The sequence below is a fragment of the Lithobates pipiens genome, unplaced genomic scaffold (assembly GCF_037356315.1).
Source record: "Lithobates pipiens isolate NorthernLeopardFrog02 unplaced genomic scaffold, aLitPip1_a1.2 Scaffold_22, whole genome shotgun sequence".
NCBI lineage: Eukaryota > Metazoa > Chordata > Amphibia > Anura > Ranidae > Lithobates > Lithobates pipiens.
In genome coordinates, this window is record NW_027507784.1 from 110283500 (window position 1) to 110301786 (window position 18287).

General features: G+C 43.6%; 1 protein-coding gene across 1 annotated transcript in view; it reads right to left on the reverse strand.

The window, feature by feature from the left end:
- The window catches only part of PDE11A (phosphodiesterase 11A), an 899055-nt gene that overhangs the window by 337452 nt on the left and 543316 nt on the right, over nt 1–18287 (reverse strand). The gene's annotated exons all lie outside the window — the stretch shown is intronic.

Below are 18287 nucleotides of genomic sequence, written 5' to 3' on the forward strand. Positions count from 1 at the left end.
GAACAACATTCCTATAGTTTAATACATCATTTATTTTTCCCTCAGGGTTTGTCTTTAAATGTTCAAATGATCAAATAGATAATACATGTTTTGATTGTGCGATACAACAAATAAGATTGTTAGGCAGGAATGCTTTGTTAGCTAAAGCTGACATTAAGGCAGTTTTTAGATTGCTGCCTATACATCTGAGTTGTTTTAACTTATTGGGTTTTCAATTTAATAACAGTTTTATTTTGATAGATGTCTTCCCATGGGATGTTTCCTTTCTTGCGCTTATTTCAACTTTTTTTTCCCACTTTCTTGGAATGGGTAGTGACGGAGAGTCGGCTTCCTCTTTTTTAATACATTACCTTGATGATTTTCTTTTTATGGGTTCAGCACACTCTACACAATGTATTTTTCTTTTTAAAATTTTCATTTCAGTTTGTAAAAAATTCGGAGTACCTTTGGCTAATGAAAAGACGGTTTGGCCTACTACATGTTTGGAATTTCTAGGCATCACAATAGACACAGTTGAAATGGAGTTTAGACTTCCTGTAGAGAAGGTTGATAGGATTACCTTATTACTTGTCACCTTAATTAGAAAAATATTGTTAAAAGAAATGCAAACATTATTAGGTCTTTTAGCGTTTGCTACGTGGGTATTGCCAATTGGCAGAATATTTTCTAGAAGACTTTACTTATCCATTTCAGGTTTAAAAAACCCTTTTACATATATGACTGTCTGCTAGTTTGAAGGATTATATTTTAGTATGGCTTTGGCAAGAAGAATTTATATTAGATAGTGAATTCTGCTTTTTCAGTGATCCTGCAGGATCAGTTGGTTTTGGAGCTATCTTGAATACCCATTGTTGTTTTTCTCCATGGCCAGCTGAATGGGTAAGTAGAGGTTTTTGCAATATTATTGTTTTGCTTGAACTGTTTCCATTAATTATAGCCATTGAAATTTGGGATAAGCAGTTTGCAAATAGGAGAATATTAGTTAGTACCGTCAACAAGGGCGTCTTATTTGCTGTTAATTGCCTTTTATCAAAATCACAGCCAGTTATTTCTCTGCTTCCTTACATGGTATATTAATGTCTTTGTTTGAACATCTCGGTCAAGGCGAAATATATTCTAGGTAAGGAGAATACTGTTGCCAATGCATTTCTTGTTCGCAGCTGGAATAATTATTTTTCCTGATGCCCATGGCAGACCCCAATGGAACTCCATGCCCCCAGTCTCTGTTGAAAATCCTCTAGTTCATGAATATATAAAAAAATCCTTAGCTACTGCGTCATGGGTTGGTTATAAATCTTCTTGAATGACATGGTTACAATTTTTGAGCGCTAATAATCTGTATATGTTTGCCTGTTCTAAGAATATAGTTTTATTATTTTTGGACTTTATGATGAAAAAAAATTATTCCTGGTCTCATATTCACAAAACATTTTCTGGGATCCCCTTTCTCCAAAAAATGCATAATTTAACATCTTGTTTGAGTTTCTTTACATTTCGTCAAGCATTAAAATGTTACCGGAAACAACATTCTTTACCAGATGTTGTTGTTTAATGCTGTTTTTACTCTAGCCTTTTTTTGCAGCATTACGCATTTCTGAAGTAGTCTCGAGTAGTAAAAGGAATCTTTCTGGTTTGTATAAACAGCATGTGAACTTGGAAAATAAGTTTTGCTATATTAAAACAGATCAATTGGGCAAAGGTTTTTGGCTTCAATTATCATCTTGCCCAGGTTCTCCAATCTGCTTGGTTATGCTTATGTATATATATTTAACGGGGGAAAAAATTATTTTTATTCATGAAGACAGGTCACCGTTAACAAAATTCCAATTTAATAGTGTTCTGACCAAATGTTGCAGGAATTTAAATTTAGGTAACATCCAAATATCGTCACATTCTTTTATAATCGGGGCAGCAACAGAAGCTGCTAGGATTGGTTTCGATAATAAGGGTATAAAAGCTGTGGGCAGATGGAAGTCTGATTCATACAAGCTTTATGTATGGCCTAATTATGTTTTTTTAATTATTATAGGTCACCCGAGGTCTGGTTGTTAGGACACTCGTTTGTGTACTGGGCACACAAGAGAGTGGCTTCTCATTCCTACACCTCCAATTTGGGTTTAATTTTTAAAATTAAAGTCCAATTTTTGGTTTAAAGATTATTCTTTAATTTTGGCCTGCTCCTGACATATTTGTGCATTTGGGTGGGAATGATGTGGGTCAACAAAAAATGTTAGCTTTTAAGATATTCATTATAATAAATTGTCTTGCCCTAATTTAGTGATAGTGTTTTCTGAAATCATTCCACATTTACGTTGTCTTGAGTCTATTGTACTTAAACCTTTTTAGAATTTTTGGAAAAAGGATCAATAGAGCTATTGAGAAATTCATTCAGCCTACCTATGAGTTTTTGTTCAGACATTTTGACTTGGAAGGTGGCCTTCCAGGTCTATATCAGAACGACATGGTTCATTTGTCAGAAATTGGCCTGGACATCCTGAATTTGGACTTTCAGAATTGTATTGAGTTGGCTGCTGGCTTGCGGGGGGAAGTGACAGGTGGAGAGGCTTAGGCTCCCAGCTGTCGTTTGGGAGAGTTTAAAAAATATATATTTTAAATACAAAGTTTATTTCAGCTTGAGTCTGAGTGGCCGAGCTGGGTTTAAATATGTATAAGAATATTAATATTGGTGAATTAATTTATTTACATTGTGTTTTTAAATAAAAGCAATGGAAAAAAGCCACCGCCAAAAAAAAATTATCCAAACAAAAAAATATATAATAATAGAAAATGATAAATACATTTTGGTGTGGTATTTTTGTTATTATGTTCAGGTCATCCTGTTTGCGATCCCATACAAGGAAAAGTTAACCCTGTTTCAAGGCTCGCCTTTTCTTATGGGATCGTGACAGGCGCAGTTTCAAGGCCCCCCTCGCTGATTTTAAAAGCAACTCTATCAGAGGTTAGTTAGGGCAGTTAGAACTGGAAAATTCTGGTATAGGCCCCCCATTTCATGATAAGTTAAAATGGGTCAGATGACCTCATGGAAGGTTCCAGAATGTTTGGGGGTCAATATATAAAGGACCCCCTCAATAGGTCCGGGGCCAGTCATCAGAGGAAGGACCATACAGCAGATTTCCCCTCCCATTACCCTCCCTCTTTTAAAAAAAAAACTGATTCATTTGTTACAGCTTAGAATATGGTTTAAAGGGACAGTTAAAAAAAAAATTAAATACAAAGTTTATCTCAGCTTGAGTCTGAGCGGCTGAGCTGGGTTTAAATGTGTATAAGAATGTTAATATTGGTGAATTAATTTATTTAAATTGTGTTTTTAAATAAAAGAAATGGAAAAAATGCCACGGCCAAAAACAATTTATCCAAAAAAAATATATATGTAATAATAAACATGATAAATACATTTTGGTGTGGTGTTTGCGATCCCATGTAAATTACACACTAGAGGGAGAACCTCTGGGGAAATTGAGGAAGGAAAAGGACCCGGGGGTCGTAGTAGATGACAGACTCAGCAATAACATGCAATGCCTAGCTGCAACAAGCAAGACCAGTGGATTGTTGCATTAAAATGGGTATTTACTTAATAAATGGGTAATTCTTAATTCTACCACTCTACAAAACTTTGGTTCGGCTGCATTTTGAGTATGCTGCCCAGTTCCGGTCACCAGTCCTCAGGAAGGATGTGCTGGAACTGGAGAGAGTCCAGAACAAAGCTAATATGGGGGCTGGAGGATCTCAGTTATGAGGAACGTCTGCAATCATTAAACGTATTTTCACTGGAGAAGAGAAAGTTAAAGTGTAACTCCACTTTTGTCAAGAAAAAAGCATTCCCCCTGGGTGATCTATGTACATTGCAAGGATTATAACAACCTTTGTTGCAGATTCCTACCTTTTGTTATTATGAAGAAATCCATGTTTGTCTGTGCCTCTGGGCTAAGTGGGTATAACGGGAGTGGTTTCATAATTATCAGTCAGCTGTGGCAGCTGCAGAGCACTAATGAGGAAAGCTGCTGGGCCTGCATCCCTTTAGACATGTTCCTATTGTAAATATCTCACCAAAAAACTGAAAATTTATATCAAATACTTACCGTAATTTTCCTTTCCTGATAGGCTCCATGGCAGCATACGTGTGACGTGTGGGTAGCCCCGCCTCCACGATTACCCAATAGGACCCAACTCCCATAAATCTTTGCTCCCGGCTACTATCAGTGTTCCGTAACTAGCCTACTCCAGACATTTGGCAGGGAACTCCTGCTGCCATGGAGCCTATCAGGAAAGGAAAATTACAGTGAGTATTTGATATAAATTTTCAGTTTTCCTGAAAGGCTCCATGGCAGCATACCTGTGGGAAATAACTCGCCAAACACACCCGGGTGGGCAAAATGTCGAGCAAAGAACAAAAGTTTATTTAGCATTGTCAACCGACAAAACTTGCAAACCAAAATTAACAGAAGACAGAGCCGCTGGCTCTACACAGTAATGAGAAACAAAGGTATTAATAGAAGACCAAGAGGCCGCTCTGCAAATAACTTCAGGCGCAACATGACGAGAAGCTGCCCACGATGTTGAAATACTCCGTGTTGAATGGGCCGTTAATGCCTCAGGAGGAGCCAAGCCCTTTGCTCTGTATGCCCTCTGAATGATCTGAACGATCCAGGTAAAGATAGATCTAGCCGAAGCTCGCAATCCTTTATTCTTGCCATGAGGGAGAACAAAAAGAAATTTTGTTTGCCTAAAAGGAGCTGTGACTTCCAAATATTGCTTTAGCGCGTGTCCTACGTCCAGAGGATGAACATCCTGACTCTCTGAGTTTTTGAAAGTGGGAAGCACAATTTCCTGATTCTCATGGAAGACCGAGGTTACTTTAGGATTCGATCCCAACATGGGAATCAATACTGCCCTGTCTGGAAAAAAAGTCAGAAAAGGTTCCTCCGAACCTAGATTCCTAATCTCAGAAACTCTCTTGGCAGAGGTTATAGCTACCAAGAAGATGGTCTTGAGAGTGAGATCCCTTATGGACAGAGGTTCTGTAGAATCCTTTCCAAGGCTCGAAAGAAAATCCAGCACTAAAGGGAGGTCCCATTTAGGAAAACTTGGTTTTCTTTGAGGTCTGAGCCTGATCGCTCCCTTGAAGAATTGTCGTACCAGTGCATGGTTTGCCCAGGAAACACCCGTAAAGGCTGAAATAGCCGACACTTGGACTCTCAATGAACTGATAGCTAAAGGTAAATCAAGGCCTGTTTGGAGAAAGCTTAATATGTCTTGTACTGTTGGAGAACTGCAACAATTTTCTCTGGAGGACATATGGGCTGAAAACTTGGACCATATGCGCTCATATACCCTGTTAGTACTCCCTCGTCTGGAATTGAGAAGGGTTGGAATAGCTTCTTCCGGACAACCAAGAGCTTCTAGCCTTTCCCTTTCAAAAACCATACCTTGAGTTGCAAACATGATGGGCATGGATGTAACCTTGTGCCTTGAGATAGCAAATCCGGCCTGAGAGGCAGGGGAACTGGCTCTTGATAACTGAGGAGCAGCAGTAGAGGGAACCAAGGCCTGTTGGGCCAGAATGGAATCACTGCGAGACTCTCCACCTTCTCTGTCCTGAGTCTCCGAAGGAATTGCAGGATCACCGGAACTGGAGGGAAGGCATAAGCTGTCTGAAACTTACAATGTTCTGTGAGGGCATCTATCCCATATGCCTGAGGATCCCTGAACCTTGAGTAATATTTTGGAAGCTTTCGATTGCACGGGGAAGCGAACAAGTCGACTTCCAGGGGCAATCCTAAGGTCAGGAGCCAATCGAATACTTCCCTGTGTAGGGACCATTCGTTGTCGTCCAACTCGACACGCGATAGGAAGTCCGCCTGAACATTCTGCACCCCTGGGATGTAGACCGCAGAAAGGTTGGACAAATTCTTCTGAGCCCAATTCATTATCGGCTCCACCTCCTGTAACAGAGACCAGCTGCGAGTTCCCCCTTGCTTCTTTACGTAAGCCACCGCGGTTGTGTTGTCCAACCTTAACATGACCGAGGCATTCGCTATCAGATGGTGGAATGACCAAAGCGCCTGGAAGGCCGCCCTCAACTCCAGAACATTGGGGACGACTCTTTGTGATGGAAATGTCCACCTGCCCTTAGCGACATCCGAAAGGCAGTGAGCACCCCATTCTCAGTTGCTGGCATCTGAAGTTACCGTGACCCATGAGATGGGAATGATCGAATGGTGGTTGCGCAGGTTCTTCCCCTGTAGCCACCACAGAAGAGACGTCCTCATCGCTGGAGTGAGGAATATGCGCTGTGTCTGACTGGATAAGTCCCACTGTTGTAGAAACCCTTTCTGAAAGGGACGAGTGTGCCATTGGGCCCACTTTACCATGGGAATGGTGGCTGACATTGTGCCAATCACCTTCAGACATTGGAGAGCCGAGAGATGGGATGACATAAGGGCTGCATGAATCCTGTCTCGTATGACTCCCACCTTCTCTTCTGGAAGGGCGATAGTACCTTCCACTGTGTTGAACTGTGCCCCTAGAAAAATGAGAGACTGAGTTGGATCTAGGTGACTCTTTTCTAGGTTCAGAAGCCACCCGAACGCCTGCAGAGTGGAGATGACTAGGTCTTTGTGCTCCAAGAGCTGCTCTCTGTTCTGGGATAGCAGAAGTAGGTCGTCGAGATAGTGGTGGAGACGAACACCTTTGACTCTGAGAAAGGCCACAACTGCCAAAAGAACTTTGGAGAAGACCCGTGGGGACGTTGCTAACCCAAAGGGAAGACATGTAAATTGAAGATGTTGATTTCCTACCGCAAAGCGGAGGTACTGTTGAAACTCCTTTGCCACGGGGACATGGAAGTAAGCATCCTTCAAAACGACTGATATCATCCAGTCCCCCAGATGCACTGACTGCTGGATGGTAAGCAGAGATTCCATCTTGAACTTCTCTTTGTGAATAAAGGAATTGAGATGGGTCAAATCTATTACCGGCCTCCATGTGCCGTTTTTCTTTTGAACCAAAAACAGAGGGGAATACATGCCCTCTCCACGTTCTTCTTCTGGAACGGGAACGGCTGCGCCTTGATCCAGTAAAGAGTTCACGTAGGTCAATAGGACTTGTTTCTTCTCTTCTGATTCTGGAAGATTTGTGGGAATAAATCTTAGCCTTGGTTTGCTGATAAAACCCCACTTGTGACCTGAGGAAACTGTTTTTACTGTCCAAAAATCCCGAATTGAGGCCGCCCAAACATGCCTGAAGTGGAGAAGACGAGCCCCCACCTGACAAGTTTGAGCGGGCCCAATTTCAAAAGGATTTCGCGGAATCCTGCTTGCCAGATGAACCCCCTTTTGAGGTATTTTTGAAAGAAGACTGCCTGGATCTCCATGACCTTGAGAATTCTCGACCAGGTCTATAGCTCCGCGCCTCCCTGGCACGATCAGGGCCTTGTCTTCTAGGAAATGGACGCTTTTGATTTTGAAGGTGTCTGTCCTGGGGAAGAAACCCAGACTTCCCACCTGTAGCCCAGGATATGGCAGTATCCAGCTCGTTACCAAACAAAGATGTCCCCTCAAAAGGAATACGGCACCAGGCCTGTTTGGATGCTGGATCCGCCAGCCATGGACGGAGCCATAACGCACGGCGTGCTGAGACCGCTGCTAACATATCCCGAGATATCAGGCGAATAACATCAATAGATGCCTCCCCCAAAAAGGCAGACGCCATCCTGATTTCTTGAATAGGGGAGTCTTTGGCTGTTTCAATAGAAATACCCCTCAGGAATTTTTCTACGGAATCAGCCCAGGATTCTATGGCCTTAGATACCGCTGCCATTGCAAGCACTGGTTTGCAAGCCATTCCAGAAGTCAGGTATATCCTTTTTAGGTCTGAGTCGATCCGCCTTTCCAAAGGATCTTTAAAAGATACCGTATCCTCTAAGGGTAGGGTTACATATCTCACTAAACGCATGAGCGCTGCATCCACTAGTGGAGCTGACTCCAGGTGCTTCACATCTTCTTCCTTAAAAGGGTATAACTTCAGGATTTTTGACTGCATGGAACCCTTTTTATCCATCTTGCTCCATTCCTCGGTGATAATGTCACCCAACTCTGAAAGGAAAGGAAAATATTGTCGCTCCTTATTGAGCTGCTTAAAGAATTTTCTCTGCTTTGGTGGGGAAGTAATAGGGTCTTCCCACTTCAGAGCCTCTCTCACTGCTTTGACCAATGAAGGCACCAGTCCATAGTCAAATCCTAAACCAGGATCCTCACAGTCAGATTCACTGTCTGAGATGGGAGCAGATAGGCGACTTGGTTGAGAGGATTCCCATGTCTCCTGCAATGGGTTCTCTCCGGTTGGAGGAGCCAATAATTCTGACGGGGATTCACACAACTGAAGAGCATCCCTCTCCTGTAAGGATTTCTTCACAACCCATCTTACTAATGACTCCAAACGCTGGTCTGCACCATCCCTTTCATCTGCAGCTTTGGATAAGCAGTGATCGCATAGGGATTTGTCTGATGGAACAGGCATCCTGCACCCCAGCATGATTTTTCCGGATGCCTGCTGGAGTGAGCAGCAGGGGGGTGAGAATAATTCTTGTCACGCTGTTCAGACCTTGACCTATGCTGGCTAGACCTTGAGGAGGATTTATGGCGGTGTGATCTTGATGATCCACTGCGTCTAGAGGTATTAAGCTGTGGATCAGACCCAGAAGGGCTGTAAAGACAAAACAGACAAAACAAACAGAGAAAAAGATACACAGTCAATCCTACCTATGCAAAAAAAAAACTCTCTCCATTGTATAACCACAAATGCTAGCAACCTACCTAACATGAGCGGGCTGGCCACTAGGAGGCAGTAAGGCATCCATATTCCAAATAAACCAACAGATCAAAGTACTGCAAACCAAAGAGAAATATAAAATGCATTTTTTTTAAGAGAAAGCATTTCCCTAGCCTAAAGGGCATGCTCTTACCTTAAACCGCCGAACTGTCAGCCCTGGGAAGTCGCTGTGACCACTGCAAACATTCCCAGGGATCTGACAGCTTCCACAGATTTTTAAAAGTGGCGCCCGTGATGTCATTGCCGATGTCAGACGCGAGGCGCTCGCGCGCATGCGCGAGAACCAAGCCTCGGTTTCACACCGGGTTCGCACATGCGCAGAACGCCTGCGTAACCCGGAAGTAGGAGAGAGAGGTTTGCTGGAACGTGGAAGCGTCCGCAAACAGCATAGAGGAGACCGCTAGACAAACAGAAAAGGAGAAAATACACACAAATACATTGCTGCCATGGATAGACAAAAGGCTCACCACTCCACCAACGATCACCTGGCCGAAAGGACTGGGACACACACGCCGCACCTCCAAGCAGATAATGGTCACCCATAGCAACGGGACACAGACCGTGCGCACTCAGGTAGGGAATCCTTTCTTCAGCGCTACTCTGCAAATACACTCCATACCCTGCTTAACAGTCAGGGCCTATCGGAGGAAAAATTCTCAGTCAATCAGCCAATCGATCGTCGTGAAGTTTTGTTTCCAGGAAAGAAACCATCTGGTCCTACTGGGGAGGACAAAAAAGGAACACTGATAGTAGCCGGGAGCAAAGATTTATGGGAGTTGGGTCCTATTGGGTAATCGTGGAGGCGGGGCTACCCACACGTATGCTGCCATGGAGCCTTTCAGGAAATGAAATTTTTGTTGCACGGGATGCATGAAATCTGACTTATATCTTAGGCAGACTTTGGGAAAATCGGTGAGCCAATCACACAAGCAGGAAATTATGTTTCTGGGGAGTGTAAGTACATATTGTGTGTACAGATCAACTCCACCTAGCCATATTGCAATGCATTTATAGAAACTTACAGCAGCTGCAGATTGAAAAGGAAAGGTAATTTTTAATAAAATTCAATTACAATATGGCTTGTATTGCAATTGTACAGGCTATATTATTTTTCTTTATTTTCAATTTTTTTCCCCATGAAAGTAGAGTTACCCTTTAAGAGGTGACATGATCGTAAAAGAACACATATCTTAATGGTGATGCTAGCATAGAGAAAAAAAATATTAAATTATTAGGTTGTTTAACCCCCCTAGCTGTAATCACGAGTCTGGCTCGGGTTAGGAATTTACTGATAGAAGCGGTAACCCCGAGCCAGACTCGGGATCGCTTCGCTGGATGCAGGGGAGGACACAGGGAGACTTATTTACCTTGTCCCCTGGATCCAGCGATGTCCCCCACGCTGTGTGATCGAGTTGTCCTCCGCTCGATTCACAGTGCCGAATGCCGCCGAGCTCCGTTCTCTGCGACGTTACGGCGCACGGGAGCGGAGAACGGCGGCAAATTTAAAAAAGTAAAAAGACACAAAACACACACAGCACTGTAATCTTACAGATTACAGTGCTGTATTACAAAATACACACCCCCTTTGTCCCTAGTGGTCTGTGCAATGCCCTGCCCAAAACGTGTCCCTTTTTCAGTGTTTTAGGATTTAATTACATTATTGAATAATTTTTATTATTCTTTATTATATTATAAAATTTATCATACCCGGGATGTCTGCTAGACTCTGGTTTGAAGAGATTTAAGAGCGTTATTCCTAAGAATTACAGGACTACAAAATAAATGCCAGATTTCCATGCAAAATAATTTAAACGCTTTCAGCACCTAATTCCAGACTGAATCATACCGCCAGGGAGGTTAAGAAGACATGAAGCCACTCAATGTAGTTGGATGAGAAGTGGTTTAACCTTAAACTATCTTTTTTTTTTACTGTTGGGTTGTTTAGGATGTGGAACGCTTTTCCAAAACCAGTGGTGCCAGCGGGAAGTGTGGATAATTTAAAAAAAACTTTTAGATGGGCATCTTATCAGACACATTATACTGGGATATGGGAAATGGTTAGAAAAGGACAGAATTTTTTCACACATGCACACCTACACAGGTTGAAATGTGGTGTATTTATTCAACCTTACCAACTATGAAACTATAAGTTAAAATAAAATTCACATTAAGATTAAAAGCAAAGTAGCTGAAAATCAAACTAATCAGCTCTAACAGTATAAATAGGCAAGGCCACGCTAAAGCCTCCCCTGTTACACAATCTCTTCGGCCCAAACTTCATATCTAATTAAATTTCTTTTTTCTGACCAAGGTTAGATGGTGAAGGCTCAGAAAAAGTGTTTTCTAAGCAGACACTGAAAGATTCTTTCTTCTTCAGGCTGTATAGTAAAATGTCACTTGAAGAACTAGTCAAGTCTCAATACAAAGCAAATGTACAGTAACAAACGACAAAGGATATATTCAATAAAACCTTCAGAAAAATAAATGCTTTATTGTTCCATGAGTCAACTACTGCCATAGGTGCCCACAAAATTACAACGGGGTTAAAAGCAAAAGAAGAACGCTTGTGGGATTCTTCCATCCCCACAGTACTGACTGTGCCCATTTTGCAAGTTGTATGAGAGGGGAGAAAGATAAGCAGACATCAAACTGCCTTAGTGAAAACAATAAAAGGAAAATCAAGTTTGCTTTGAGTAGAATAATTTATCATAGTATTCTAAGCTAATAGAGATGTTCATAAATATTGGCTTGATGGTGTGAACATTCTCTAATGTCTATAGGAAGCTAAGGTACATTATGAAAGTGCCCCTGTCTGTACTCTGGATTGGTCTAAGCCACTGCAGCCCACAGGGGGAGAAGGCCGAAGAGCAAGTAGACACCCTTTTTTTCAAGGACAGACCCTGCCTTAAAATGATGCTAAAGTTAATTAAAAAAATAAAATAACAAACATGTTATACTTACCTACCCTGTTTTTGCATAGAGTAGCCTGGAACTTCCTCTTCTCGGGTCCCTCACGGCACACCTGGCCCTTCCCTCCTGTTGAGTGCCATCACAGAAAGCAGCTTGCTATGGGGGCACCCAAGCTGCAGCTCTGTGTGTCCATTCAGATACAGAGCTGTGGTTCGGCCCTGCCCCCTCTCTCTCCTCATTGGATAACTGACTTTGATTAACAGCAGCAGGAGCCAAAGATGCAGCTTCTGTATCTCAGCCAATCAGGAGGGAGAGTCTGAGGCACTTGTGAACATCACTGGATCGAGATGGGGCTCAGGTAAGGATTAGGGGACTGAGGGAGGCTGCTGCACACAGAAGGTTTTTCATCCTAATGCATAGAGTGCATCAAAATAAAAAGATAAAAAACCTTCGGCATTTACAACCACATTAACCAGTTGCCGACCGCCGCACGACGATGTACGTCGATAGCATGGCACGGGCAGGCATATTGGCGTACATGTACGTCCCTTGCCTCCCGCGGGTCGGGGGCCCGATCGGGCCCCCGCCCGGTGCCTGCGGCGGTCGGTATTCGTGCGGGAGCGATCCCGGACGAGGGGACGGCCATTCGTTCATGGCCACCCCCTCGCGATCGCTCCCGACGAATAGGAATCCCCCGTGACATCACTTCCTCTCCTGTAATGTAAACACAGGAGAGGAAGTGATGTATTCTCTCCTCCGTGTCGGTATTTTTCGTTCCGACACGGAGGAGAGCGGATCGGTGAGTTGCACCAACACTCTACACACACAGTAGAACATGCCAGGCACACTCACACCCCCCCTTTACCCCCCGATCACCCCCCCAATTACCCCTGCCCCCCAGTCACAGTGACACCAATGTCATTTTTTTTTTTTTTTTTTTTTTTGCATTGGTGTCATTTGTGACTGTAATAACTGTTAGGGCAGTTAGAGTTAGCCCCCTTTAGTTCTAATGTACCCCCCTAACCCCCCCAATAAAGGTTTAACCCCGTGATCACCCCCCGTCGCCAGTGTCACTAAGGCTGGGTTCACATTGCAGCGGTTTATGAGAACGAATGTGATTCGCACCGCACTGCAGTGCAAATCACATCCGATCTCTGTGCGATTCGAGTTCAGCCATTCGCCGCACCCGCCGCACCCGCCACACCCGCCGCACCCACCGCAAATTCGCACGGGACCCTTTTTTTGGCCCGCAGCAGAATCGGATCGCATGGGTGTTCACACCATGCGATCCGAGTTTGCAGATCGCACTGCGATATGCGAACTGATCTGGGGGTGTCAGTAACATTTCACTGACACTCCCAGCAGTTCGCATAGGGCAGTGTGAACTGCCGCCGGGAGGCATGCGATGCGGGAACCCGCCGCGGATTTGCGGCGTTTCCGCATCGCTCCAGTGTGAACCCAGCCTAATAAGCGATCATTTTTCTGATCGCCGTATTAGTGTCACAGGTGACGCTAGTTAGGCAGGTAGGTATTTAGGTTCGCCGCAGCTTTTTATAGCGCCAGGGACCCCCATATACTACCGCATAAAGCCCCCTGATTGCCCCCTAGTTAACCCTTTCACCAGTGATCACCATATAACTGTTACAGGTGACGCTGGTTGGTTAGTTATTTTTTATAGTTTCAGGGCACCCGCCATTTATTACCTAATAAAGGTTTAACCCCCTGATCACCCGGCGGGTGTCATTTGTGACTAATAACTGTTAGGGCAGTTAGGGTTAGCCCCCTTTAGTTCTAAGGTACCCCCCTAACCCCCCCAATAAAGGTTTAACCCCGTGATCACCCCCCGTCGCCAGTGTCACTAAGGCTGGGTTCACATTGCAGCGGTTTATGAGAACGGATGTGATTCGCACCGCACTGCAGTGCAAATCACATCCGATCTCTGTGCGATTCGAGTTCAGCCATTCGCCGCACCCGCCGCACCCGCCACACCCGCCGCACCCGCCGCAAATTCGCACGGGACCCTTTTTTTGGCCCGCAGCAGAATCGGATCGCATGGGTGTTCACACCATGCGATCCGAGTTTGCAGATCGCACTGCGATATGCGAACTGATCTGGGGGTGTCAGTAACATTTCACTGACACTCCCAGCAGTTCGCATAGGGCAGTGTGAACTGCCGCCGGGAGGCATGCGATGCGGGAACCCGCCGCGCATTCGTGGCGTTCCCGCATCGCTCCAGTGTGAACCCAGCCTAATAAGCGATCGTTTTTCTGATCGCTGTATTAGTGTCACAGGTGACGCTAGTTAGGCAGGTAGGTATTTAGGTTCGCCGCAGCTTTTTATAGCGCCAGGGACCCCCATATACTACCGCATAAAGCCCCCTGATTGCCCCCTAGTTAACCCTTTCACCAGTGATCACCATATAACTGTTACAGGTGACGCTGGTTGGTTAGTTATTTTTTTATAGTTTCAGGGCACCCGCCATTTATTACCTAGTCTCACTAGTGTACCCCTAAATTTAGGGGTGTCTACTTTCCAAAATGGGGTCATTTGGGGGGGGTTTGTGCCATCTTGGCATTTTATGGCCTTCAAAACTGTAACGCCCTTAGAAAGCCTGAAGGCGGTGCTTGGTTTTCGGGGCCCCGTACGCGGCTAGGCTCCCAAAAAGTCCCACATATGTGGTATCCCCGTACTCAGGAGAAGCAGCAGAATTTATTTTGGGGTGTCATTTCACATATGCCCATGGCATGCGTGAGCAATATATCATTTAGTGACAACTTTGTGAAAAAAAAAAAAAAAAAAAAAAGTTTGTAATTTTCCCGCAACTTGTGGCAAAATATAAAATATTCCATGGACTCAACATGCCTCTCAGCAAATAGCTTGGGGTGTCTACTTTCTAAAATGGGGTCATTTGTGGGGGTTTTGTGCCATCTTGGCATTTTATGGCCTTCAAAACTGTAATAGGTAGTGAGAAGTGAACTCAAAAATTTACGCCCTTAGAAAGCCTGAAGGCGGTGCTTGGTTTTCGGGGCCCCGTACGCGGCTAGGCTCCCAAAAAGTCCCACATATGTGGTATCCCCGTACTCAGGAGAAGCAGCAGAATTTATTTTGGGGTGTCATTTCACATATGCCCATGGCATGTGTGAGCAATATATCATTTAGTGACAACTTTGTGAAAAAAAAAAAAAAAAAAAAAAAGTTTGTAATTTTCCCGCAACTTGTGGCAAAATATAAAATATTCCATGAACTCAACATGCCTCTCAGCAAATAGCTTGGGGTGTCTACTTTCTAAAATGGGGTCATTTGTGGGGGTTTTGTGCCATCTTGGCATTTTATGGCCTTCAAAACTGTAATAGGTAGTGAGAAGTGAACTCAAAAATGTACGCCCTTAGAAAGCCTGAAGGCGGTGCTTGGTTTTCGGGGCCCCGTACGCGGCTAGGCTCCCAAAAAGTCCCACATATGTGGTATCCCCGTACTCAGGAGAAGCAGCAGAATTTATTTTGGGGTGTTATTTCACATACGCCCATAGCATGTGTGAGCAATATATCATTTAGTGACAACTTTGTGTAAAAAAAAAAAAAAATTTTTTTTTTTGTCATTATTCAATCGCTTGAGGCAAAAAAATAAAATATTCAATGGGCTCAACATGCCTCTTATCAATTTCCTTAGGGGGTCTACTTTCCAAAATGGGGTCATTTGGGGGGGTTTTGTACTGCCCTGCCATTTTAGCACCTCAAGAAATGAGATAGGCAGTCGTAAACTAAAAGCTGCGTAAATTGCAGAAAACGTACCTTAGTTTGTAGATGTGACAACTTTTGCGCAAACCAATAAATATACAATTATTGACTTTTTTTTTACCAAAGACATGTGGCTGAATACATTTTGGCCTAAATGTATGACTAAAATTGAGTTTATTGGATTTTTCTAATAACAAAAAGTAGAAAATATCATTTTTTTTCAAAATTTGCGGTCTTTTTACGTTTATATCGCAAAAAATAAAAATCGCAGAGGCAATCAAATACCATCAAAAGAAAGCTCTATTTGTGGGAAGAAAAGGACGCAAATTTTGTTTGGGTACAACATTGCATGACCGCGCAATTACCAGTTAAAGCAGCGCAGTGCCAAAGTGTAAAAAGACCTCTGGTCATTTACCAGCAAAATGGTCCGGTCTGAAAGTGGTTAAGCTGGAGTGTTCTTATCCAAATTTAACCTAGGTCCACACCTCTTTGTTTTTTGCAGGTGCTTTGAGTGCGCACAGCAGCCTTTTCATTTGAATGGGCTGCTGTACCTGTGGGAAATGCATGGAAAATGTCCCAACTCTATTCCTAAAAACACATCCACAGAGTAGCTGCACAGAACCGCATAATGCTGCGGCATCATGCAGTTTACTGCACATTAAGATATGCTGTGTTTTCCATTGCGTGCGGGGTTAATCACCGGTTCCCGACCTGTGTATGTGTGAATCTAGTCTTAGTGTTTGCAGCTAGGCTGTACCCAGCCTGAGCTTTGTTTATCTTATCTGTGATTGTAGGCATTCTCCTAAGCTCAAGGACATTGTTTGCTTCTGCTTGCCATTGTTAAAGCTAGGAATACATATTAAGTTTTTTTTTTTTTTTTAAGAAAAAAAACCTCACAGATCCCTCCATCAACATAATTTGTGTCTTTGTATTCTGACAGCAGAGACTCCCCCTTCATCCCTTCAGAATACACTGATCAGAGCTGCAGCCATTATCTGCGAGGGTTGATGGAATGCTGGTTATCCAAAATGACCTTTCGACAGAAGCCAGTTTCTGCTTAACCACTTTCAGACCGGACCAATTTGCTGGTCAAAGACCAGACCACTTTTCGGCACTGCGTCGCTTTAACTGACAATTGTGCGGTCGTGCGACGTGGCTCCCAAACAAAATTGATGTCCTTTTTTTCCCACAAATAGAGCTTTCTTTTGGTGGTATTTGATCACCCCTGCGGTTTTTATTTTTTGCGCTATAAACAAAAATAGAGCGACAATTTTGAAAAAAACGCATTATTTTTTACTTTTTGTTATAATAAATATCCCCCAAAAATATATAAAAAAACATTTTTTCCCTCAGTTTAGGCCGATACGTATTCTTCTACATATTTTTGGTAAAAAAAATCGCAATAAGCGATTATTGATTGGTTTGCGCAAAAGTTATAGCGTTTAAAAAATAGGGATAGTTTTATAGCATTTTTATTAATAATTTTTTATTATTTTTTTTTTTACTAGTAATGGCGGCGATCAGCGATTTTTATTGTGACTGCGACATTGTGGGGGACCCATCGGACATTTTTGACACATTTTTGGGACCATTGTCATTTATACAGTAATCACTGCTATATAAATGCAGTGATTCCTGTGTAAATGACACTGGCAGTGAAGGGGTTAACCAGTGGGTGGCAGTGTAGGGGTTAAGTGTTCCTAGGGGCGTGTTACTAACTGTGGGGGGGGTTGGGCTTTCATTTAGTGAACACTGATCTCTGCTCCAATCACATGGAGCAGAGATCAGCGTCACTAGTTGCTAGGCAGAATGGAGAAATGTTTACAACGGCACTTCTCCATTCGGCCGCTCCGTGAGACGATCGCGGGGATGTCCGCGGCGATCGAGTCCACGGGTCCCGCGACCAGACTCACGGGGGTCCCGACCAGCGCGGGAGCGTGCCGCTGGCGGCGCGCTCCCGATGGCAGGGCGGCAAACTTAAAGGGACGTACATGTACGCCCATTTGCCTGCCCATGCCATTCTGTCGACGTACATCGTCGTGCGCTGGTCGGCAAGTGGTTAAAGCAGAGTTCCAGTTTAAAATGAAAGTAGCTCTAGGACAATCAAGCACCCACCCCATAATCTCTACATTTGCACCCCCCCACACCTTTTTGGACCTGTGTGTCCATCAGAAGATGACGGGCCATTCAGAAAGCGCAGCCCAACTTGCAGATGCGCAGTAGGAAACCGGCCGTGAAGCCTGTTGCAATTAGTTGCAATGCCGACGCCTGCACCCGAGCCAATGGAGAATTGGCTTTGGGGAGGCTAACATCGTGGGATCCCCGGACAGGTAAGTGTTCTTATATTAAAAGTCAGCAGCTACATTATTTTTTTGTTTAGAAGCTGGAACTCCCCTTTAGGTGTTCTCCAATAGGTTGAGTGTGAAGATACAATGTATTGGGTTAATCACTAAAAAATGTATTGGGCTGATTAAAAAAAATATATATATTGTCTGTAACCCACAAATTCCTTCTATGCTTTGTACATCACAGAAAATAATAATATACACTATATATACCCTCAACTGTCTTATTAAAAACAATACACAACGTTTAATATTTAGATATAAACCATCATGAAAGCAATATGGAAACAGGGTTGGGTATTAGGCCTCAGGTACATGGACATTAGCCCTTGCACACACGGTCGGAAATTCTGACAGAAAATGTCCGATCGGACCGTGTTGTCGGATAATCCGACTGTGTGTGGGCTCCATCTGACTTTTTCCGTCGGAAAGTCCGACCAACAAAGTT